General features: G+C 36.3%; 1 protein-coding gene across 10 annotated transcripts in view; it reads left to right on the top strand.

The window, feature by feature from the left end:
- SOCS5 (suppressor of cytokine signaling 5) overlaps window positions 1–24,424 on the top strand; it is a 170,135-nt gene that overhangs the window by 8,978 nt on the left and 136,733 nt on the right. The window lies entirely within an intron of this gene.

Raw genomic sequence — 24,424 nt, 5'->3', positions numbered from 1 at the left:
GAAAATTGATCATAGTAGTAATAAAGAGAATATTCTGGAGGAGAAAAGACTGGACCCATTACCAGATAATTACTGAGCAAATACAAATGCTCCTCAACTTACAATGGGGTTAGTCCTGACAAACCCATCCTAAGTTGAAAATATCACTAGGTCAGAAATGCATTTAATATGCCTAACCTACCAAACACCATAGCTTAGCCTATCCTACCTTAAATGTGCTCAGAGCACTTACATTAGCCTATAGTTGGGCAGTATAATGTAACACAAAGCCTATTTTATAATAAAGTGTTGAATATCTTACATAATTTAATGAATACTGTACTGAAAATGGAAAACAGAATGGTTGTGAGTTGAACCAAATTATAAGTGAGGGACTGTCTGTAATACACATGGGCAAGGTTTTTGAATGAAGCAATTCTCTTTGGCTTGTGGTAGATGGATGACAGTGAAGGATGACATTTAAGGCTCTGCTGTAGTTCAGGATGGTCTGAATTAAGGAATTTGTAGTGGGGTTGGAAACAAGAGCACTGCTGATTTCAGAGATATTTAAAAGTTTGAGTCCTCCAGATTTTGTTAATGTTAGAAGGTGATAGAAGTTGTGTATGAGTATAAGGTTCCCGCCTTGGCAATAGAATAATATATGCAGGTTTGGGAGAGAGAGAATACTGAGTTTAATTTCAGGTAAGTGATAATGCTTTTTAGGTAAGTAATGATACCACAATGTCAGTTGGAAATACGGGTCTGGATCAGGAGCGTGGTCAGGTTTATAGATACAAGTTTGAAGGCATATACTTTGTAGTTGAAAATAGATGAGTAATGCCCATAATATCTAAATGATAATGTGTTCAGAACAAAAAGTAACTGCCATTACTGGTACTTAGTTCAAGAGTGTAGACATTTCATAATATTAACCTGTTACCCATTGCCACCCCAAACTCTGCTACCTAGCCTTACAAAAAATACAGAAAAATATTTGCTGCCAGAAAGCCAGAAATATTTGTGTGTCCTTGAAACACTGTGCCAATTGGGATCTTTCTTCCTGCCTTCGGTATCCTGGCTAGCCATCCAGAACAATACAGGATTCTTAGACAAATGCACAAATGCACTTCCTTATCCCTCAACTAGAATTTCTTTTTGGAATCCCTGTTTGCTTCTTTGGGCTGTGAAGTGGTCTGAACAGATACTGAATCCTGAAGTCTTTTTTTTTTTTTTTTTTGAGACGGAGTCTTGCTCTGTCGCCAGGCGGGAATGCAGTGGCACTATCTCAGCTCACTGCAACCTCCACCTCCCGGGTTCAAGCGATTCTCCTGCCTCAGCCTCCCAAGTAGTGGGGACTACAGGCACGCACCACCACGCCCAGCTAATTTTTGTATATTTAGTAGAGACGGGGTTTCACCATGTTGGCCAGATTGTCTCAATCTCTTGACCTTCCCATCCTCCCGCCTTGGCCTCCCAAAGTGTGGGCATTACAGGCTTTCACTTTTTTGTGTGTCTATTCCAGAGCATCCCCAAGCAACTAGCACCTTGCCTCTTTCCCTCTTTGCCTGTTTACCTCTCCAGCCCCTTAGAGCAACTTAAAGAGGGAAAAATAAAAACAGCTTGAGAGAAGAGGCTGTAATCTTTTCAGTTCTCCCCCAAAGGTTCTACTTTCTAAGCAAGAGATGGGGTTAATTTGTCATTAAGATGAGATGTCCAATTTCAGTAAAATAAATATGTCTGTTAGGAGGAAGATCTTCAAGTGCTGAAGGGAATTTGGCAAGAATTTGACTTAGGTGGTGTTTAGCACTTAGTGGAAAAGATGAGTTTTGGATTCTGTTTTAAAGGAGGTAGAAAGACAAGGCTGTGCAGAGAAAAGTAGGAATAACACTGTTAAGAGATGGGGAAAACAGTACCAAGAAAGTAATAGAACATTAAGGGTGGGGCAGCAGGGGGAAGCGAAGGACCTGGTGAACAAGAGTTCTTACCTAAATTGCACATTTTGAGTTGGGATTAATGAGAAATTTGGGTGGTTAGATGATTGAAGACTAAAATTTGGAATTGCAACTCCCTAAAGCACTAAGTAGAAAATTGAACAAGAACAGAGGATACTGTAACATAATTTAAATAGCAATTTAGGGGCAGTGACAACTGTTACAGTTTATGATGTTTGTAGCACTGATTACTTAATTTACATACTATTTTTAAATCCCTTGTATATTTTTGTTTTCTCCTTACATTCTTCTATAATAGCACTTCTTAAACTTTCTTGGACATGAGAATTACCTGGGGCTCATTTTTAAAATACAGATTTCCAGTCTCCCACCCCCATGCTTGAATTCTGATTCATTAAAAGTTAAGGCAAGGGTTCAAGTGATTCTGATATATATGGTCCTCAAACCAAAGTGTAGGAGATACTGTTCTAGAGGGTGGGCAAAGAGTAAGAAGATAGAATTTCAGTTTTTGGTTGTTGTTTCCCTTTAATTATGTATTTTTTTTTAATTGTTTTAGATAGAGTCTTGATCTGTTGCCCAGGCTGGAGTGCAGTGGCGTAATCTCGGCTCACTGCAACCTCCACCTCCTGGGTTCAACCAATTCTCCTGCCTCAGCCTCCTGAGTAGCTGGGATTACAGGTGTGTGCCACCACTCCCAGCTAATTTTTGTATTTTTAGTAGAGACGGGCTTTCACCGTGTTGCTCAGGCTGGTCTTGAACTGCTGACCTTGTGATCCACCCGCCTCAGCCTCCCAAAGTGCTGTGATTACAGATGTGAGCCACCATACCTGGCCTCCTTTAATTTTTTTAAAAAGTGGAAGTATAATTTACATATAGTGAAATACACAGATATTAAGTGTATGTACAGTTCCATACACTAAATATCTTTAATTACCTTAAGTTAAACATCCACTTGTGAAAAAAAAACTCTAAGCAAACTAAATATAGAAGAGAACTTCTTCAGTCTGATAAAGGGCATCTATTAAAAACCTATAGCTAACATCATGTTCAGTGGTGAAAGACTGAGTTCTTTCTACACTAAAAAAGAAAATTTAAGGATATAAATAGGGATATATACCAGGTTCAAGATATACCTAAGTTCAAGATTAGTTTGGACAATTAATACCTCTTTGTAATTTATGATTTCTGTCACCCAGAAAGAGCCCCTGTGCTCCCTTCCCATTGAGTCCTTGCTGTTTCTCCTTTTCCGTGGCTGCAGTCACTGTTCTGATTTATTTCACTGAAGATTAACTTTGTTCTAGAATTCTATATAAATGGAGTCATACAGTATGTACTCTTTTGAGTCTGGCTTCTTTTTATCAGCATGTTTTTGAGGTTCATCCATGTTACATGTAATAATTGTTCCTTTTAGTTGTAGAATAGTATTCCATTGTATGAATATTATTATTGTGGAAAAGATTGTTTCCAGTTTTCAACTGTTGTGAATAAAGCTACCATGAACATTCTCGTGTAAGTCTTTTTGTGACACGTTTTCTTTTCTCTTGGGTCAATACATGAAGTGGAACTGCTGGGTTTTAAAGTAGGTCTGTGTTTAGCATTATGAGAAACTTGCAGAACAATTCAATTTCTGAGATAGTTTTACCATTTTACATTCCCGCTAGCAATCCGTGAGAGTTCTGTTTCTTATTATCATCAATATTTGGTTTAGTCATCTTACTGGGTTATCTCATTGTGGTTTGAATTTGCATTTTCCTTGTGACTATTGATGTCATGCAGTTTGTCATGTGCTTATAGGCTATTTTGCTTATCATCCTTAGTGATATGTCTGTTCAAGACACTAGCCAGTCACCAATTTTATGTCATTTTACTGTTAAGTTTTAGGATTTGTATACTAATTGGATACAACTTCTTTGTCACATAAATGTATTACAGATTTTTCTCCTAGTCTGTGGCTTGACTGTTCATTGTCTTGGTGGCATCTTTTGATGAACAAAAGTTTTGAATTTAGTGATCTATTTTATCAATATTTCCTCTTATGTTAGTGTTTTCTGGGTCCTGTCTAAGAATCTTTGCCACCCCCACAGTTGTGAAGATATTATCCTGTGTTTTCTTCCAGATGCTTTATGGTGGTAATTTTTGTGTATTGAGGCTGAGATATCAGTTAAGGTTAGATTTTTGCCTCCATATGGATAGCTAATTGTTCTAACACAGTATACTTTCCTTTCCCCATTAATTGCTTTGGCACCTTGTTAAAGCTCAGTTAATGGAGTAAGTGTGGATCTGTCTCTAAACTCTATTCTGTTCATCTATTTGTCTTTCTGCCATTATCACACTGTCCTGATTTACCGTAGCATTAAGTCTTGAAATAAGGTAATAGAACTTCTCCAGTTTAGTTCTTTTTCAAGATTGTTTAGACTTTTTCGTTTTTTAGGTGGAAATTGTACCTTTCCACATACATTTTGTAATCAGCTTATCAATATCTACAAAAAAGCCTTTTGGAATTTTTATTAGGATTGCATTTGAATGTATGAATTGGAGAGAATTAACATCTTAACATTAACATAATATAGCTCTATTTAGATCTTCTTTTTTAGTGTGGAAAGAACTCTTTTACCATTGTGTATGTTAGCTATACATTTTTCATAGATGTCCTTTATCAGATTGAAGAAGTTCTCTTTGCTTGGAGGTTTTTTTTTCCCCCATAAGTGGATGTTTAGCTTTCTTTAAAAATGATTCTGCATCTATTGAGATGCTTATTGGTATTTCTTCTTTATTCTATTAAGATGGTGAATTACATTGATTAGTATTTGATTATTAAACCAACCTTGCATTCTTGAGATAAACTTGGTTGAGATGTATTGTTGTTTTTTGTTTTTGTTTTTGTTTTTTTGTTTTGTTTCCTCTGGATTCAATGAGGGATTATTCTTGGTCTGTAGTTTGTTTGTTTGTTTGTTTTTAAGGCCTTTATCTTGTTTTGGTATCAGAGTTATGCTGACTTTATAAAATGAATTAGGAGGCGTTTCCTCTTATCTTGTGGAAGAATTTGGGTAAAATTGATGTTCTTTCTTAAATGTTTGATGGAATTTATCAATGAAGCCATCTGGACCTGTAGTTTTCTTTGTGGAAAGTTCTTAATTAAGGAATTTAATTTATAAAAGAATGAATATAGGCCTAGCATGGTGACTAACACCTGTAATCCCAGCATTTGGGGAGGCTGAGGTGGGAGGATCACTTGAGCCCAGAAGCTTGAGACTAGCTTAGGTGACATGGGCAGACCCCATCTCTACCAGAAATTTAAAAATTAGCCAGGTTTGGTGGTGCACACCTGTAGTTCCAGCTACTCAGGAGGTTGAGGCAGGAAGATCCTTTGAACCTGGGAGATCGAGGCTGCAGTGAGCTGTGATCACGCCACTGCACTCCAGGGTGGGTGACAGAATGAGTCTCTGGATCTAAAACAAATATAAGACTACTCAGATTTTCTTTTTCTTTTTTATGTCTGTTTTGGTAATTTGTGTTTTGGAGAATCTGTTGAATTTATCAGCATGAAAATAAATTATAAATTTTATAAAACAGTATTTCCTTTTTATGTCAGTAGGATCTTTTCCTTCTTTCATTCTTGAGATTGGATGCCTTTTCTCTTTTTTTTCCCCTTGATTAATCTAACTTGAGAAAAGAATATAAGAATATCAATTTCATAAATCCTTTCCAAGAACCAGCTTTTGACATTGCTTTTTCTCTGTGGTTTATCTGTTTTCCGTTTCATGATTTGAGCTCTTTAATTCCTTCCCTCCTCCTTACTTTGGGTTTAATTTGCTCTTTTTTCCCTAGTTTTAAGTGAAAGCTTAGATCATTGATTTTCAAAACTCCTTTTAAAAAACAATTATTAACATTTAAAGCTGTAAGTTTCCCTGTAAGCATTCTTTAGCTGCATCCCACAGATATTGATGATTTAATTATTATTCCATTCAAAATATTTTTAAAGTCCTCTTGTAATTTATTTGACCCATGGGTTGTTTGAAAAAATGTTTCCAAATAATTTTCAAACATTTGGTATTTTTCAGGTATCCTTTTGTTACTGTGTTTTCATTTAATGCCATAGTGATCAGAGAACATACATACTCTTAATAACTTCAACCAATATAAACTTTTTGATTATTTTATGGCCCAACATATGGTTTGTCTTGGTGAATGTTCAATGGGTACTTGAAAAGAATGTTTATTTTCCTGTTACTAGGTGGGGTGTTCTATAAATGCCAGTTAGGTTAGTCTGATTTTCTTATATCTTACATCTTTATTAATTTTCTGTCTATGGTTCTGTCAACTATTGTGAGAGGAGGGTTGAAGTTTTCAACTGCAATTTTGGATTTGTCTGTTTCTTCTTTCAGTTAGTTCTATTAGGTTTTGTTTCCTATTTCAAGCATAGTTTACAGCACTGTTGAGTGCATGCACATTTAAGATTAAGTCTTATTGGTGAATTGACCCCTCTGTCATCATGAAATGGTCCTCTTTATCCCAGGTAGTTTCCGTTGTTCTGAAGTCTCTGTCTGATACAAACTTTTCTTTTGATTAGTATTTACATGATATATCTTTTTCATCCTTTTACTTTTAACCTATTTATATCATTATATTTAGAGTGGATTTCTTGTAGGGAGTATGTAGTTGGGTCTCACTTTTTTTATCTAGTCTGATAATCTCTCCTTTAATTGATGTGTTTAGACCAGGGTTGGCAAACTATGGCTGGCAGGTTAAATCTGGCCTGCCAACTGTTTATGTAAATAAAATTTTATTGGAACATAGCCATGCCCCTATGCCAACTGATGGCTTAGACCATTTGCACTTAATGTAATTTTGATACAGTTGAATGAAAATGTGCCATCTTACTATTTGTTTTCTGTTGGTCCGTGTTGTTTCTTTTTTCCTTGATTTTCTACCTGTTTTTGGATGGATTATTTTTTATGATTCTATTTTATCTTTCCTGTTGGTTTGTAACTTATATCTCTTTAAATTTTTTTATTGGCAGCCTTAATTAGTTAATCATGATTTGCCTTCCACTAATATTTTACCACTTAATGTGTAGTTCAAGAATCGTCCATTACTTCCAGTTCTTCTTTTCCATATTTTGTGCTTTGTTGACATGCATTTTGAGTTTAAGTATTCTTTTTGCTTTGTCAGGCAGTCACCTTTTCAAGCAACTAAAAGTGACAAAAATACTGTAATCCCAGCACTTTGGGAGGCTGAGGTGGGCGGATTGCTTGAACCCAGGAGTTTAAGACCAACCTGAGCAACACAGTATCTACAAAAAATAACAAAAATTAGCTGGACATGGTGGCTCATACCTGTAATTCCAGCTACTCTGGAAGCTTAGGTGGGAGGATTGCTTGAGCTCTGGGCTGTTGAGGCTGCAGTGAGCCTAGATCATGCCTCTGTGCTTGAGCCTGGGTGACAGAGAGTGAGACCTGTCAAAAAGAAAAAATATATCTTTAATATTTACTTCATTTAATCGTTTTTTTTAGATCTTTATATCTTTGTATCCATCCAAGTTTGTGTCTAGTATATTCCCTTTGCTTAAAAAACTTGCTGTTACATTTCCTGTAGTACAACATTCCTCTCCTTTTGTTTTCAGTTTTGAAAGTTGTTGGTGTGGGTATAGAATTCTAGGTTTTTAGGATCCCCCACTACCATCTTAAAGATGTTGTTCCACTGTCTTCTTGTTTGCATAGTTTCTGACAAGAAGTTTGTTGTAATTCTTGTATTTATTTCTCTGTTTATAATATTTTTTTTTCTTTGGCTGCTTTTAAGATTTTGTATCACCGATTGACAGCAACTTTATTATGTTGTGCCTTGGTGTGGCTTTTTGGAAGTTTATTGAGCTTCGTGGATCTGTGGGTGTATTGTATTCATCAAATTTGTAAAATTTTTAGCCATCTATATTGAAATTTTTTTCTTCTCAGGTGTCTTTCTCTTACAGATTCTAATCCCACATATGTTCAACCACTTAATATTAACTCGCAGGTTACTGAGGCCCTGTCCATTTTTTCTTCCAATCTGTGTCTTTTTCCTTTAGTTTGGAATTTTTCTGTTGCCCTGTCTTCAAGATAACTGATTTTTTTGTTAATAGTTTCTTTGTCTGATTTGATGTTATGCCTGTCCAGTTAGTTTTTCATATCAGATATCCCTTTTTTTTTTTTTTTTTTTAGTTCTAGAAGTCCCATGTGGTTCCTCTTACATAGATATGGTTTCCACTTCTCAATGAGGTATTTCCTTTTTTCTTCATTGTGTTGATGTTTTTCTTTATGTCTTTAAATTCTTTTCTAATAGCTGTTATAAGGTCTTTTATTCAAATGTCCTTTACCTACCCCAGCCATTTCTTGGTCCTTATTATAGGTTATTATTTCTTTTTCATAGGTCTGGTAATTTTTTATGGATTTCATGATGTTGAATGTCTTGATTTTTTTTTTTTTTTTTTTTTTTTTGAGTATAGTGTTTCTTGATTGTTGAGTTTTGTCCTGGCAGGCAGTTTATTTATAGATCAACTTTTAAAAATTTTTATTTAATTAACTAATACATTTAATTAAGACAGGGTCTCACTTTTTCATCCTGGCTGGAGTGCAGTGGTAGAAACATGGCTTCCTATAGCCTTGAATTCCTGGGCTCAAGAGATCCTCCTGCCTTAGCCTGCTGTGTAGCTGGAACCATAGGTGCACACCACTACACCCAGCTAATATTTTGACTTTTTTGTACAGACAGGGCCTCTCTGTATTGCTCAGGCTAGTCTTGAACTTCTGTCAAGCAGTTCTTCTGCCCCAGCCTCCCCAAATGCTGGGATTACAGGCATGGGCTACTGCGCTTGGCCAATTTTATGGATCAACTTGAACTTTCAAGTTTTGTTTTCAGGGTTTTTTGTTTGGGGAAGTTTTGTTTGTTTTTGGACAGATATGGAATAGCTTTTAGTTTAGTGCCTGTTTGAGCCCACCACTGAGGTGTGCACTTTTTTGTGTCTCCTTTAATTTCCCCATGTATTCATCAAGGTTTATTCATCCCAGCTGGTTATTGATCCTGGCCCTGTGTGAACTCTAGATTGTTGGAGAGTGTCCCAGTATTTGTTATTTTCTTGCATGTTTTTCTTTGTGTAGCCTCATGGAGTTACACACCACATGTATGCAGATTGGTATTTGGCCAGAAACTCAAGAAGACCCCTTTTGCATATTTTTGGAGCACTTTCTCTGTGTAACTTCTTCCTTTGTGGTTTGATGCTCTGCAAATTGTAGCTGCCTCAGACTCTACAAATTCTGAGCTCTGTCACCTCAACTTAGTGAGACTACTGACTCTATTTGGCTTCCTCTCCCTGTGTTTTGGTTCTAGGCAGAAAACTGGAGCAATCATAGGGCTCCCCTTATTTGTTTTCCTTCTTTAGGGGATCATGTTTTCGTATTTCTTCTTATCTCATGTGAAAACTATTGTTTGATATTTTGTCTCGTTTTCTACTTGTTTATAATAGCAGGACAATTCTGGACTTTGCTTCTGGCTCATGACTAGAAGTAAGAAGTCTTCTGCCTTCATTTTTTTAAGGATATTCATGCCAGATATACAATTTTGGGTTAACAGTTTTTTTTTCTTTCAACATTTTAAGGTCATCATTTCATAATCTTCCAGCTTATATTATTTCTGATGAGAAGTTAGTGGTATTTCTTAGCATTGCTCACTTGATGCAGTATGTGTTTTTTTCTCTTCCCACTGCTCTAAAGATTTCTCTTTTTATCTTTAGTTTTATGCAATTTTGTAAATTTTAGGGTTAGGTTACCTCTAATATAGAGGCATGCCTTTTCTGAGTCTGTGTTGAGAGCATGAGGAATTCAACAAGGTCTTTTCACTCTAACTGCTAGGAATTTTAATGTCTCCCGGACCTGTGCTTACAAGCTCAGGTAGTGGTTTGGTTCACACTCTTTAGTTGCTCTTTTCCTAGATGTTATTCTTTCACTGGTCTGATGGAGTATTGCCTGCACATGTGCAGCTTAGTCTCTAGGCAAAGACTCAGGAGATCTCTCTAAAGATTTCTGAAACTTTGTCTCCACAGCTCCCTTTTTCTAGTTTTGCTGCTCAAATTCCAGCAACCTCAGTAGCCTCAAACTTCAAGCTCTATTTCCTCAACTCAGTGAGATTCATGTGTTTTTTTGTGTTTCCGCTCTATGGGGTATAAGCAGAAAGCCAGGGCATTTGTGAGTCTTTGAGTCTTTGTTTCTCTTTTCTCAGGAATCACAGCCCTGTGCTACCTATTGTCCGACATCTGAAAATAATATTTCATGTATATTGCCGAGTTTTATAGTTGTTTACAGAAGATCTAGCCCAATACAGTTTCCTCCATCATAATTGAAAGTGGAAATATAGAAGTTTACTTTTTCTTCTTTTTAAAAACTTTACAGTTTTTGGTATATTATACTTTTTAGGCTATGGCCTTATTTTTAAAAATCGTGTCAGCTCATATTTTAATTTTCAAGTGATACGGAGAGTTACAGAATAAATTTTTTTAAAAAGGAGAAAAAACTCTATCTCCAAACCCAAAGTTTACCAGTTATCTGTACATCATTTTGGGCATCTTTTATTGCACATCTACTCGTAAAAGGATAATTATTTTATTTTTAAAATGCCATTCATACTATTTCTGATATAAGGCATTTAAGTTTAACAGAGCTAAATTTGTTAAATAAAAGCAATATGGGAAAAACTGCTCAACCACAGATAAATATTTACTACCAGAGATAATACTTTCTAAAAGATTTTTCTCTTGGCTTAAGGAATAAGGTTACAGAAAAAGCCAAAGAGCTTCGAGTTATGATACTAATAATTGTGTGCTCCAATAGGTCTCTCACACAGAAAAGAATAAAGTATTGGCAAATGTCTGTTGCTGGTAGGAACGTGCTGTAATACTGCTTTCTAAATGGCAGTTTGGCAATATTCGGAATCCTTAAAATGTTCATACCCTTTGCCCAAGTTTAATTTTTAGGAATTTATTATAAGGAAATAAGACATGCACACAAATATGTATGTTACTTATTCATTACAGTGGTATTTATAATGTTAAAAAAATTAGAAACCTCAAGTGATTAGGTTATGCTCTAGTTGTGTAACCAAATACCATAAAACTATTCCAAATCATGTTCTTTAAAATTTTTTTAGTGTACTGTACTGATTATAATAAAAATAACTGGCAGGAGATGAAAAATGAAGAGCTTTTGGATTTTGAGGGTTATAAGAAACTGTTCACAATATAGTGAATGATAAAAGCAGGATGATATATGTCCAATCCTTTTTTCCATTTTTGCAGATACTTTCGCTTGAGCTTTATTGAGCTTTATAATTAGATTTAATGAAAGGAACACTTATTCTTACACTGTACATGTAATATGTATCCTAAACTTTCTCCAAACTAAGGCAGTCTCTCATGTTTCATAATTTAAAATTATGAGTTTCTATCAAACAGTTCTTTATGCAATTGAACAAATTTAATATCGCTATCTTTCCTTTTTTCTTATTTCTAGAGTTGGTTTTAAAGAAGTTTTGATCTTGCTTTCTCAGCCAATGTTCCTGCCCACTTCCTTGCAGGTGTGAATGTCCTTATGTTGAAGAAAGAATGGACGTCATAGTCTTTCGTTTTCTCAATAAAATACTATGTTTGCTGTCTGTATCCCTGGCATCTTAAGCATATGGACCTGGTGCTGTTCAGGAACTCACTGTAGTGACTCAACTCCACATATTTTGCTATATATAGAACATGTTGGAAGTCCATAGCAGAAAGTTAGTAATTAAAAGTCAAAGCATTATTGTGGTTAATGAACAAAGAAATAAGTACGTCCTTCAGGGAAGCATCATGCATACCAGACCTCAAAGAATGACCTTAACCTAAGATCATTAATAGACTCTAGAGTCTATTCCTCGGCAGTTGCAGATCTAGAAACTCAGTTTGGTCAGGGAACTGATTCCATTCTAAGTAGATTTATGGAAAACTGGTAAAGAAAGCAAAACTAATTTTAAACATTTATATTGAGAAACAGAATAAAGCCATGATAGTCTGATGGCCCACCCTTTCATTGTAGCGTTATATCTGCTGAAAGGATGTGAGTGATTGGGTTCACTGATCAGAGCATGTTGTTCTGAAGTCTTATTATTTAACCTGAGCCTCAATGTTCTCATCATTAAAATGGTGATAAAAACTTGCACCTCACAGGATTGTTGTGAGAACTAAAGATAATCGAAGTAAAGTGATTAGTACAATTCCTTGCACATCCTTGCTGTTCAGATAGTTTTCCTGTACATCCAAATTTGAGGTCTTGAACTTAAAGGTTCACTTGATCTTTTCTTGATTCCTGCAGACATTGCTGGGAACTGTACTGCTCTTGGTATTGTAGGATACTAACATTACTTCATTTACAAGAATATTTTTGTTCTGAGTGGTAAAACTTAATCTAGTAACAAACTACGATGAGTTTTTGCACAGATTATGTCTTACCGTGAGATCTGGCTATTTTACTACTTTGTGTCTATGGTAAGAATCTCTTTTAAAGAATTCAGCCGTATTTGCTTTTCAAATTTGGCATTTCTAAAACAGCTTGATATTTCTTATAAAACCAGAAGTAAAATCCAGGTAGCAAATTTAATAAGCGGTTTTTACTAATAGCTGACAAATTTGTAAGATTAGTGTTCTGTGGTTAGGGTTTCTAATTCATTGTGTTTGTAGATTGTGGTATTGTAAGGGATCTGGTCCAATTCCCTGTTTTTCAGATGAGTTTACAGAGAACCAGACTGAAACCAAGCCAGACAGCTGATGCATCACAGGGGGTCCCTGGGACTGTGAGGTGCCAGTGCAGCTGGGCCCAGGACAGTGAGGCCCTTAATATAAGTGTGTGTACTCTGAAGGAGGCAGGGAGAGGAGCCAACTCCTCCTTTTGGGTGTCAGCATCCTTTCTTTCACACAGTTCTGAGAAAGCAGTATTGAATTAAGCAGCGAGCTTGCTGTCCCAAGGTGCAGTCATCCTGAGTGAGTCTGTTTTAGGAGGAACCCCTGCCTGCCCCTGCTTTCTTGATTAGCCAAATCCAAATCAGAGGTGAATGAACAAATGTCCTTTTTGTGTCAGGTGTCATGTCTACTACCTAGATATTGTACAGCAGTTGAGACTTATCTAAGAGCATTTTAATGGTAGAGCTGAGACTCCTTTGTATCGCAGTGCCTCTCTACTTTAAATGAATTTATTTTGTCTTCCATGGAAGAGATTTATATGGGAGACTTGTTAAAGAATGTTTTGACATCTATTTACGTTATCCCTAACTGTACTCATAGTACTTTATTATGTACAGTCCTGGCGTCTAATTATCTCAGATCTGCATTGTCTCCTTAGCCAAGTCCCTGAGGCCCTGTATCATTTTGATCTCTCTTTTGTATGACCCTTAGGGCATGGGATATTTTAAGCATCCAATAATTAACTTGATTAATAGGTAAATATTTGTTAATCAGTTTTTTAATTGCACCAAATTTTACATTTTAGCATAATGGAAAACCTATGAAGAGCTAGATTTGCTACTTAAAGTTCGTATCCTCAGAAAGTTTAAGATAGAGAAGTTATCTACTGCTGTTGTCATTTAAGAGGAGCCTAGTGCTTCCACATTAGACTTATATTTAATATGTTAAGAATTAAAATTAGGGGCCGGGCGCGGTGGCTCAAGCCTGTAATCCCAGCACTTTGGGAGGCCGAGACGGGTGGATCGCGAGGTCAGGAGATCGAGACCATCCTGGCTAACACGGCGAAACCCCGTCTCTACTAAAATATACAAAAAACTAGCCGGGCGAGTTGGCGGGCGCCTGTAGTCCCAGCTACTTGGGAGGCTGAGGCAGGAGAATGGCGTAAACCCGGGAGGCGGAGCTTGCAGTGAGCTGAGATCCGGCCACTGCACTCCAGCCTGGGCGACAGAGCGAGACTCCGTCTCAAAAAAAAAAAAAAAAAAAAAGAATTAAAATTAGGAAGAGTGAGACAGGTCATTGATTTAAATAGTTTTTAGTCATCTGGTTAGTCTACTAACTTTTATGGCATCATCCCAAAATATATGTAGTTAGAAATAATGAATAGCTGTCTTCTAATGAATTTTATAATCTTCTGTGTGTTTTGTTGTACTGATTTGCTGTGGGTTTATCTTGGAGGAAAAAGAAATATTTCATGACTTCTTAGGATGGTTTTACAGAGGGGTACAACTGTGACCAGTCTTAGTATTTGATCCCAGTCAGCATTCAGAGTGCATGTTTTTGGTGTCAGAGGGAATTAGGTGAAAAAAATATGGATAGATTAGTATAAATCTGTAACTGCTGTTAGAAAAAACAAGACACATTCCATATTAATAATGGACAGTATTGTCATTTCTGTTTCAAGGACCCAATGAATATCGAGTATGAATATATAATCTTTATTTAAACTTCTATTTGATTTGTATATACTCTTTACTTTGTCTTAATTCTCTTTTTTACATGGTGATGTTAAATATTTGTATTTAGTTGATATTAAGTATTAATAGCCTCTATGGGTGGTTGAAGATACGCTTGTTTCTCAGTCTAGAGTTTATAACCATGTCATATCTTTGTAAGTAATTTTTTAAAGTCTCCTTCCAGCTGTCTTCATTCTCCTGTTTCACTGATGCACATATACTCAAAAGATTTAAGACATTTTATATACATTTGCCAGTCAGGGGGGAAAAATCTGTCAACCACATCTCCAGAGTCTGCTTTTTCAATTAGTCTGTAATTCACATTTACCTTGAGGTATATGTAGGCTAGTAGGTTAGATTAGTGGGTATATTCAAGCTTGCTTCTTTTATTCATCATAATGTCTTTGAAATTCAACCAGGTTGTTGCATGTATCAATGGTTGATTCCATTTTGTTGCTCAATAGTATTCCTTTGTATAGCTGCACTAACAGTTTGTTTATCCATTTACCTGTTGAAGGACATATGGGTTATTTCCAATTTGGAGCGATTATGAATAGAACTGTTATAAACATTTATATATGGGTTTTTGTGTGAACACAGTTTTCATTTCTCTAGGATAAATACCAAGGGTTGGGATTGCTGGGTCATGTGGCATATGTATGTTTAACTTTATCAAAAGTTGCCAAACTGTTTTCAAGAATAGCTGAAAACACCCCAACTCACAATGTTACGAGAGTTCTAGTTGCTTTGTATCCTTGCCAGCATTTTGTGTTGCCACCACTTTTTATCTTATTTGTTCTTATGTCATTTTGGCTTTAATTTGAATTTCTCTAATGTGTAATAACATTGAATATTTTTATGTACTCAGTTGCATTCCATCTGTTTTTTTCAGTGAACTCTGTTCAAGTCTTTTGCCCGGTTTTTAATGGCTATAGTTATATGCTTTCTTACTGTTGAATTTTGAGAGTTCTTTACATATTCAGGATACAAATCCTTTGTCAGATATGTCATTTGCTAATATTTTCTCCCAGTCTATACTTTGCTTTTCATTCTCTTCACACTGTCTTTCATGGAACAAAAGTTTTTAATTTGATGAAGTCCAGTTCATAATTTTTTTTCTTTTATGGATGGTACTTTCGGTGTCCTGTCTAAAAATACTTTGCTTCACTCCATGTCACAATTATTTTATCTCATGTTCTAAAAGTTTTATAGGTTTGCATTTTACAAAACATTAGATCTGTGATCCATTTTGAGTTATTGTATAAGGTGTGAAGTTTAAGGTTCATATATTTTGGTTTATGGGTGTCTAACGGTTACAGCACCTATTGTTTAGGGAAAGACTGCCCTTTCTCCATTGAGTCATCTTGCACTGTTGTCAGAAATCAGTTGGTCACATTTGTGTGGGTCTCTTTCTCAGCTCTAATCTGTTTCGTGTATCTGTCCTTTCCCTATACTACAGAATGTTTTAATTACTGTTGGTTTTTATTATGTTTTTAAACCAGGAAGTATGATTCTTTCAGTTTTATTCCTCTTCAAAATTATTTGGCTATTCTGGTTCCTTTGCCTTTGGTTTCAGGATCAGTTTGTTTGTATTGAAAAATATCCTGAGGAGGGGTTGATTAGAATTGTGTTGAATCTGTAGATCAGATGGGAACAATTGACATATTTACTGTGTTGAGTCTTGCAGCCCTTGAACGTGGTATCTCTCTCTGCTTATTTACATCTTTTCTTATTTCTTTCGTAGTGTTATTAGTTTTAGCAAACAAGCTCTTGTACATGTTTTGTTAGATTTAATATTTCAGTATTTCAGAGCTATTATGGTTTTAAAAATTTTTAGTGTCTGACTGTTCATTGGTAATATATAAAAATATGATAGACTTTTGTGTGTTGACCTGTATCCTGTGACCTTGTCATCTTACTCTTTAGTTGTAAGAGGTTTGCTTGGTAGATTCTTTGAGATTTCTATGTAAATAAATATGTCTGCAAATGGAGGTGGTTTTATTTCTTTCTAATCTGTATGCTTTTTTTTTCCCCCACTTCCTTTCACTGGCTAGGAAGTCAAATACAATGTTGAATAGAAGTGACAAGAGTAAATATCATTGAATCCAATTATAGAGGGGAAAGCATTTTTCCCAGTTATAGAGTGAAAGCATTCAGGCTTTCACCATTAAGCATGACGTTAGCTGTAGGCATGTCCTTTTACCTGATTTGGGTTTGTTTTGCTCTTTTTTTCTTCTAGCTTCTTAAGGTGGACAGTTAGATTACTGATTTGATAAGTTTCTTTTTTGTTAATATAAGCATTTAATTCTATACATTTTCCTCTGAGCATTGCTTGACTACATCATGCAAATGATGTATTTTTATTTCCTTTTCAGTTCGAGATATTTTCTAACTGCATTTGAGACTTCCTTTTTGACTTGTGGATTATTTATAAGTACATCACTTAATTTCTAAATTTTTGGAGATTATTCCTGTTATTTATTTGTAGATTAAGTTCTTTATGGTCAAAGAACATATTTTATGTTGCTTCGGTTCTTTCTAATTTGTTAAGATTTGTTTTATGACCTAGGATATGATCTGTCTTGGGGAACATTTTGCATGTACTTGAAAAGTAAGTGTATTTTGTTTGCTCTTGCTGGGTAGAATGTTCTGTAGGTATCAGTTAGATACAGTTGGTTGATGGTGTTCTGTCTTCTGGTTGATATTTTTGTCTATTAGATTTTTGTTGCATAGTTTTTGGAGAGGAGGGTGTTGAAATCTGTAACTGTAAGTGTAGATTTGTCTATTTCTCCTTCCATTTCTGTCTGTTTTTGCTTCATATATTTTGAAGTTCTGTTGTTAGGTGCATACACATTTAGGATTATATTTTCTTGGTGAATTGGCCTTTTCATTATTATGTTGTGGCTCTTTTTATTCCTGGTAATTTTCTTTGCTTTGAAATGTATCTATTTGATAATGATATAGCCAGTTCAGGTTTCTTTTTATTAATAGTTCTGTGGTATATCTTTTTTCATCCTTTTTATTTCTAACCTACTTATCTCATCATATTTGAAATAAATTTCTTGTAGGTAGCATACAATTGGGTCATCCTTTTCAAAAAAAATCTAATAATTTTGTCTTTTATTGGTATTTTAGGTTATTTACATTTAATATGATTACTGGTATGTTTAGATTTAGCTCTGCTGTTTCATTATTTGCTTTCTGTTTGTTCTCTTTGTTGTTCCTTTTTTCCCCCTTCCTGCTGTCTTTTGAGTTATTTAAACAGTTTTTAGTATTCTATTTTAATTTTATTGTGGGTTTTAAAAAATTATTACATCTCATTATAGTGTGTGTTTGTAGTTGCTCTAAGATTATAACATGTGTATTTAAGTTTGTGTAGTCTATTTAGAATAAGTATTTTTCCACCTAAGTGGGTTGTAGAAATCTTAACACCATATATATTTCTCTGCCTTCTTCCTTGTTTGTTGTATTGTCTTTTATATTACATCTACATACATATAAAACCCCATCAGACAATTATATAGTTTCTGCTTTCAACCCGATGGTTACTGTGTTTTTTTCTTTTTAAATCTCAGCATCCACTGGATGGTTACCATTTCTCTGATCTTCCTTAATTATAGATAATACATCTTTCCCTTGATATCTTTTCTCTTCTCTCCTTTAGTAACTCTTTCAGAGTGGGTCTGCTGACAATGAATTCTCATAATTTTTACCTTCATCCAAACGTGTCCTCATTTTGCTTACTTCCCTAGAGTCTGAGTTTAGTTATTTCCTTTCAACCCTTTAAAAATGTAAAAATGTGCTACTTCCTTTTGAACTGCATTGTTTCTGGTTAGAAATTTATAGGCAGTCAAATTATAAAATGTATAATGTATATAAGTGGTGCATCACTTTTTTATTGTATATATTTAATGTATATAATTTATAGGCAGTCACATTATAAAATGTATAATGTATATAAGTAATGCATCACTTTTTTTTTTCTTGCTACTGTCAAAATTTTTTGTTTTTATTTTTTACCAGTTTGACTATCTGGGCATGGGTTTCTTTAGATTTATTCTTTTTTTTTTTTTTTGGGGGGGGGACGGAGTCTCGCTGTATCACCCAGACTGGAGTGCAGTGATGCAATCTCAGCTCACTGCAACCTCTACCTCTCCGGTTCAAGCAATTTTTCTGCCTCAGCCTCCTGAGTAGTTGGGATTAGGCACGCGCCACCATGCTCTGCTAATTTTTTGTATTATTAGTAGAGATGGGATTTCACCATACTGGCCAGACTGATCTCAAACTCCTGACCTTGTGATCCATCTGCCTCGGCCTCTCAAAGTGCTGGGATTGCAAGGTATGAACCACTGCGCCTGGCCCTCTTTGGGTTTATTCTATCTACTTGGTTTCTCTGTGCTTCTAGAATCTGATATACATTGTATCTTTTACCAAGTTTGTTAAAGGTTTCAGCCATTATTTCCTCAAATATTTTTCTCCATTGCCCTCTTTCACTCTCCTTTCAGGATACCAATGACATGAATACCAGACCTTTTGATATCCCAAAAGTCCTTATGGCTCTGTTCACTGTTTTTCTCTTGTTGTTCAGACTAGGTCGTTTCTACCAGTCTATCTTCAAGTTCACTGACTGTCCTGTGTCATCTCCATTTTGCTTATTAAGCCCATCCAGTGATTAATGTCAGTTATGGTATTTTTCAGTTCTAAATTTTTTTTTTGAGACGGAGTTTTACTCTTGTTGCCCAGGCTGGAGTATAATGGCACGATCTCAGCTCACCGTAACCTCTGCCTCCCGGGTTCAAGCTATTCTCTTGTCTTAGCCTACCGAGTAGCTGGGGTTACAGGCATACACCACCACGCCCAGCTAATTTTATGTTTTTATTAGAGACAGGATTTCTCCACGTTGGTCAGGCTGATCTCAAACTCCCGACCTCAGGTGATCTGCCTGCCTCAGCCTCCCGAAGTGCTGGGATTACAGGCATGAGCCACCGCGCCCAGCCTAAAATTTTCATTCTATTCTATTTCATGGCTTCTGTTTATTTGCTGAGACCTATTTGTTTCAAGAGTGTTTTCCCTTGTTGGAACATTTTTATAATAGTTGCTTTACAGTGTTTGTCAGATAATTCAAACACTGTATCATCTCAGTGTTGGTGTCTGTTTATTGTCCCATGCAAGTTGATATTTTCTGGGTCCTTCATATTCCAAGTAATTTTAGATTGCATCCTGGGCATTTTCAATATTACATTATAAGACTCTGGATCTTACTTAAATTCCATGGAGAATGTTGCTATTTGTGTTTTAGCAGTCAGTTGACTCTGTTAGGTTCAACCTTCAAGTTGCAGCCAGCTTTCTGTGGGTAGTGATTTCAATGTCAGTTTGTTTTCAAAGCCTGTAGTGCTTCACTGTTTGGGTCTGTCCTGTGTGCAGTATCAGTTTGATACTGTTCCAGTTTGAGATAGGTGATAATCTCTCTCTTAGTTCAGTTCTCATAGTTTTTGGTATGCTGTTTAGGTTGAGATCCATGCCATGTTCAACTCTGGGATGAAGCCTGGAGTTTATAATCAACTTTATGGATTCACTTTTCTGTGAGTTCCTCCCTCTCAGCAATTTCCTTTATGCTGTCTGCTCCCAACCTCTTTTCAGTCCTTGAGAAGAAAAGCTGGGTCTTTTTCTACTCTGCTCACTTCCTGTGATTGCACCCACATCCAGGGCTAAGTGGTAGGAGTACAGAGAGGGAAAAAAAAAGTCGATGGAAAGAGGTTGCCCACTCTCTTGAAACGACAGCTTCTGGGATTGTGGAGAAATGTTTCCCTCCCTCAGATTTTTAGGTACCTGTGGGCGCCCAACTATTAACTACCAGGATCTTTTTCCCAGCTTCTTCAGCCTGAACTGGAGGGCTTCTCCTGGATCTCTGCATTGATTTCCACTTCCAGGTTTTCCTCAAGTCCAGGTGGCAGGATATAAGAGGAGAAAAAAGTATCCTTAACACTGGTTCCATGCTACCATTGAATTTTGATATTTTGCCATCTACCTCCCACCATTTACTTTTCAGAGTCTTTAAATAGCTGCTCCAAGCATTCTGGGGTTTTGTAGCTATATTCAGTAGGAGAGACAGGATAGAGTGTTTTTACTCTATCTTGGTTTGCATTGGAGCAATGTGTACTGTTAAGTATGACATTCATTTATTCAGCCAACACACGTAGCTGTCATTTGAGTGCTTACTATGTATTGGGCACTTATTACATATATTATTTGTTTAATTCTCCAATAATTTTCCTCATTTTAGACATGAGGAAATTTAAGGGTAAAACTGTTAACCTATGTCCATAGATGTTAAATACAAGCAGGGATTTGTATTTCTTACTTTTCAAGATAGAGTCTTGCTCTGTCACCTAGGCTGGAGTGCAGTGCTGCTATCTCAGTCACTGTGACCTCCACCTCCTGGGTTCAAACCATTCTCCTGCCTCAGCCTCCCTAATAGCTGGTACTACAAGTGTGTGCCACCATGCCCAGCTAATTTTGTATTTTTAGTAGAGATGGAGCTTTTCCATGTTGGCCAGACTGGTCTTGAACTCCTGACCTCAAAGTGATTTGCCCAACTCGGCCTCCCAGAGTGCTGGGATTATAGGCATGAGCCACCACACTGGCCAGGAATTTGTATTTCTGACCCCCAAAGCTTTGCCATTTGCCTCTATGCCAGTGGTTCTCAAAGTGTGGTACCAGGGCTAGCATCATCAGAATCAACCTGGGAACTTGTTAGACACACAAAATTTCTGGCTCTACCTCAGATCTACTGAATCAGAAATTCTGGGAGTGGGACCCAGTAATTAGTTTTGACAAGCCCTCTGTTATCCTGATACATGCTAAATTTGAGAACCATTTCTCTATGCTGTATAATTTCACAAGCACTATGTGTGGTTTAGTTTCTTAGCAAAACCTTAATATAAGAAACGAATCTTTCACTATTGTTTGAGACTTATGCTAGTATGCTAAAATCTAATTTTTTACTAACATCACTGACATATAGCTTGAAATTCACACTTTTCTATGTTACTCAAGACAACAGTAGTTAAAATATAAATACTTTGACTTAAAAATTTTAAATGTATGCATATAATAGGGGCTCCAAAAGTAGTCATCTGTTGCTTAACAACAGGGATACGTTCTGGGAAATATATCATCAAGCGATTTCATTGTTCGAACGTCACAGACAAGACTTACACAACCCTAGATGTTATAGCATACTATACACCTAGGCCATCTAGCATAGCCTGTTGCTCCTGACCTATAAACCTATGTAGCATGTTACTGTACTGAATACTCTAGACAGTTATAACACAATGGCAAGTATTTATGTATCTAAACATCTGTACATAGAAAGGATACAGTATAAAATATTTTAAAATGGTACACCTGTATAGGGCACTTATTTTGCATGGAGCTTGCAGAACTGGAAGTTGCTCTGGGTGAGTCAGTGAGTGAGTAGTGTGTGAATGTGAAGACCCTGAACATTACTGTATTGTAGACCTTATAAATACTATACACTTAGTCTACACTAAATTTACTTAAAAATCTCTTTCTTCAATAACAAATTGACCTTTAGCTTCCTGTAACTGTTTCACTTTGTAGACTTTTTAATTCTTTATAACTTTCTGCCTGTTTTGTAGTAGTACTTATTTTAAAACACAAACATACAGCTGTACAAAAATGTTTTTTCTTTATATCCTTATTCTATAAGCTTTTTAATGTTTTTAAATTTTTAGCTTTTTTGTTAAAGACTAAGATACAAACGCACATGTTGTCCTGAGCATACACCTGGTTAGGATCATCTAGACATCACTAGAATAGGAGCTTTTCAGCTCTGTTATGATCTTAAGGGACCACCATCATATATGCCGTCTCTCATTGACACAAATGTCGTTATGCAGCACATGACTGTATATGTAAAGAAATCAGTCTTAGATACGGTTTTCTGCCAACAAATCACTTCACGTCTGGTAACTACTACACTATGTAATGCCCTGTATTTTAAATTTCAGGATATTAATACTGTTTGTCCTAGATTTCAGGGTAACTTTTGAGATTGGCTCAGATTAAGATTAGGTTGGCTGGGCATGGTGGCTCACGTCTGTAATCCCAGCACCTTGGGAGGCCTAGGTGGGTGAAGTGCTTGAGGCCAGGAGTTTGACACCAGCCTGGCCAACATGGTGAAACCCCGTCTCTACTAAAAATACAAAATTAGCCAGGCGTGGTGGTGGGCGCCTGTAATCCCAGCCACTCCGGAGGCTGAGGCAGGAGAATCGCTTGAACTCAGGAGGCGGAAGTTGTAGTGAGCCAAGATTGTGCCACTGCACTCCAGCCTGGGTGACAGAGTGAGACTCTGTCTCCAAAAGATTAAATGGCCCATATTTGGAGAATGGGTCCTATTTCATAGAATTTTTTCCCACAAAATATTAAATGTATAACTACATTTAATTTGCATATTCCTGTAAGACATTTTATATACACTTACCAATTAATGGGAAAAAATCTGTCAACCACATTTCCAAAGTCTGCTTTTTTAATTAGTCCATAATTCTCATTTACCTTGAAGTATATGTAGGCTAGTATATTGGATTAGCAGGTATATTCAGATGTGAAGGTTAATTATGGACCATTGTCTCTTTTGTGATAAATTTTGGGGTCAGAAACACTTGTGTTTAAATCTGAGCTCTCCTTTTACTAATAAGGTTGGTGGAGGTTTGGAGCAGAGCAGATGTTACTAATTCTCCATTGTAGAAATAGGCTTTATAGCCATTCTTTTTGTATTCGATTTTAAGTTCATTACTCCAAGGTGTCTGCATTAGCAAGATGCATACTATCTGCTGGATACTCTTCAAGGAGTATCAGTACTAAGGTAGAAAGGGCTGCTCTAGACTGAACGTTTCTATTCCCCCCAAAATTCATATGTTGAAACCTAATCCCCAATGTGATTGTATAAGGAGGTGGAACCTTTGATAGGTGATTAAGTTATGAGGGTGGTACCCTCATGAATGGGATTCATGCCTTTGTACGGAGCTGAAAAGATGAGAGTTCTCCTTCCACCATGTGAGGTTACAGTGAGAAGATGACTGTCTTTGAACCAGGAAGCAGGTCCTCACCAGACACCAAATCTGCCAGTGCTATGATGATCTTATACTTTCAGCCTCCAGAACTATGAGAAATACATTTCTTTTGTGTATAAGCCACCCTGTTTATGGTGTTTTCGCTATGACAGCCAGAAAATATTAATACTAAGACAAGGACCCTGCCCTCAAGGAGTTTACTGTCTATGGAAATAAACAGGAAAGGACTTATGCCAAAAATGTGATTGCTATGATGCAGATATGTACAAAGGACTGTGGATGTGCTGTTGGTGGTACATATACCACAGAAACCAGCAAAATACTGCATCCAGTCAGTTCTGCTATAATGAGATGTATACATTCTTAAAAAAAAAACCAAGTGTAGGGAAAAATAAGATTGGGGCACAACACATAAAAGTTTCATCAGTAACACATTTTTAAAAGAAGTAGGAACCTAATAAAAATGATAGCACCATTTTAATGGTTTTACATGTTAAAATGGTTAAGAGAAACATAAAAACTACAATAAATATGGCACTATACCTTTAAAAAGACCTGAAATTTGCTTTTGAATATAGTCATGGGAAAAGATGCCTCTTGTGAGTTACTATGAAATGGTGGAAGGACAGTTGCCTGAAATCTGAGGGAAAGTTAACACCAGATGTGGATGGCTGTGGCTGGTAACATAAGAGATGTACTGAGGTAGCTGGGAGATGTTTGAGGTATATGTTTTATGTATTCCTATGTTCAGGCTCTGGCTGGATGCAGTTTTATTTCATCTGTCTAGTGTTAAATGGCACATAAGCAAATGGGATTCATGTGCTTATGTTGTGCCCTAGTGTAACCAGCACATTGAAACAAATTGTAGATTTCAAAACAAACATTACAGTAGAACTGACTGTATCAGGGCTTTTATTCCATTCCAAG

The sequence above is a fragment of the Trachypithecus francoisi genome, unplaced genomic scaffold (assembly GCF_009764315.1).
Source record: "Trachypithecus francoisi isolate TF-2019V2 unplaced genomic scaffold, Tfra_2.0 Lachesis_group17, whole genome shotgun sequence".
Taxonomy (NCBI): Eukaryota; Metazoa; Chordata; class Mammalia; order Primates; family Cercopithecidae; genus Trachypithecus; species Trachypithecus francoisi.
Note: the sequence above shows the minus strand (reverse complement) of the source record. Positions and strands in the feature narration are given on the sequence as shown.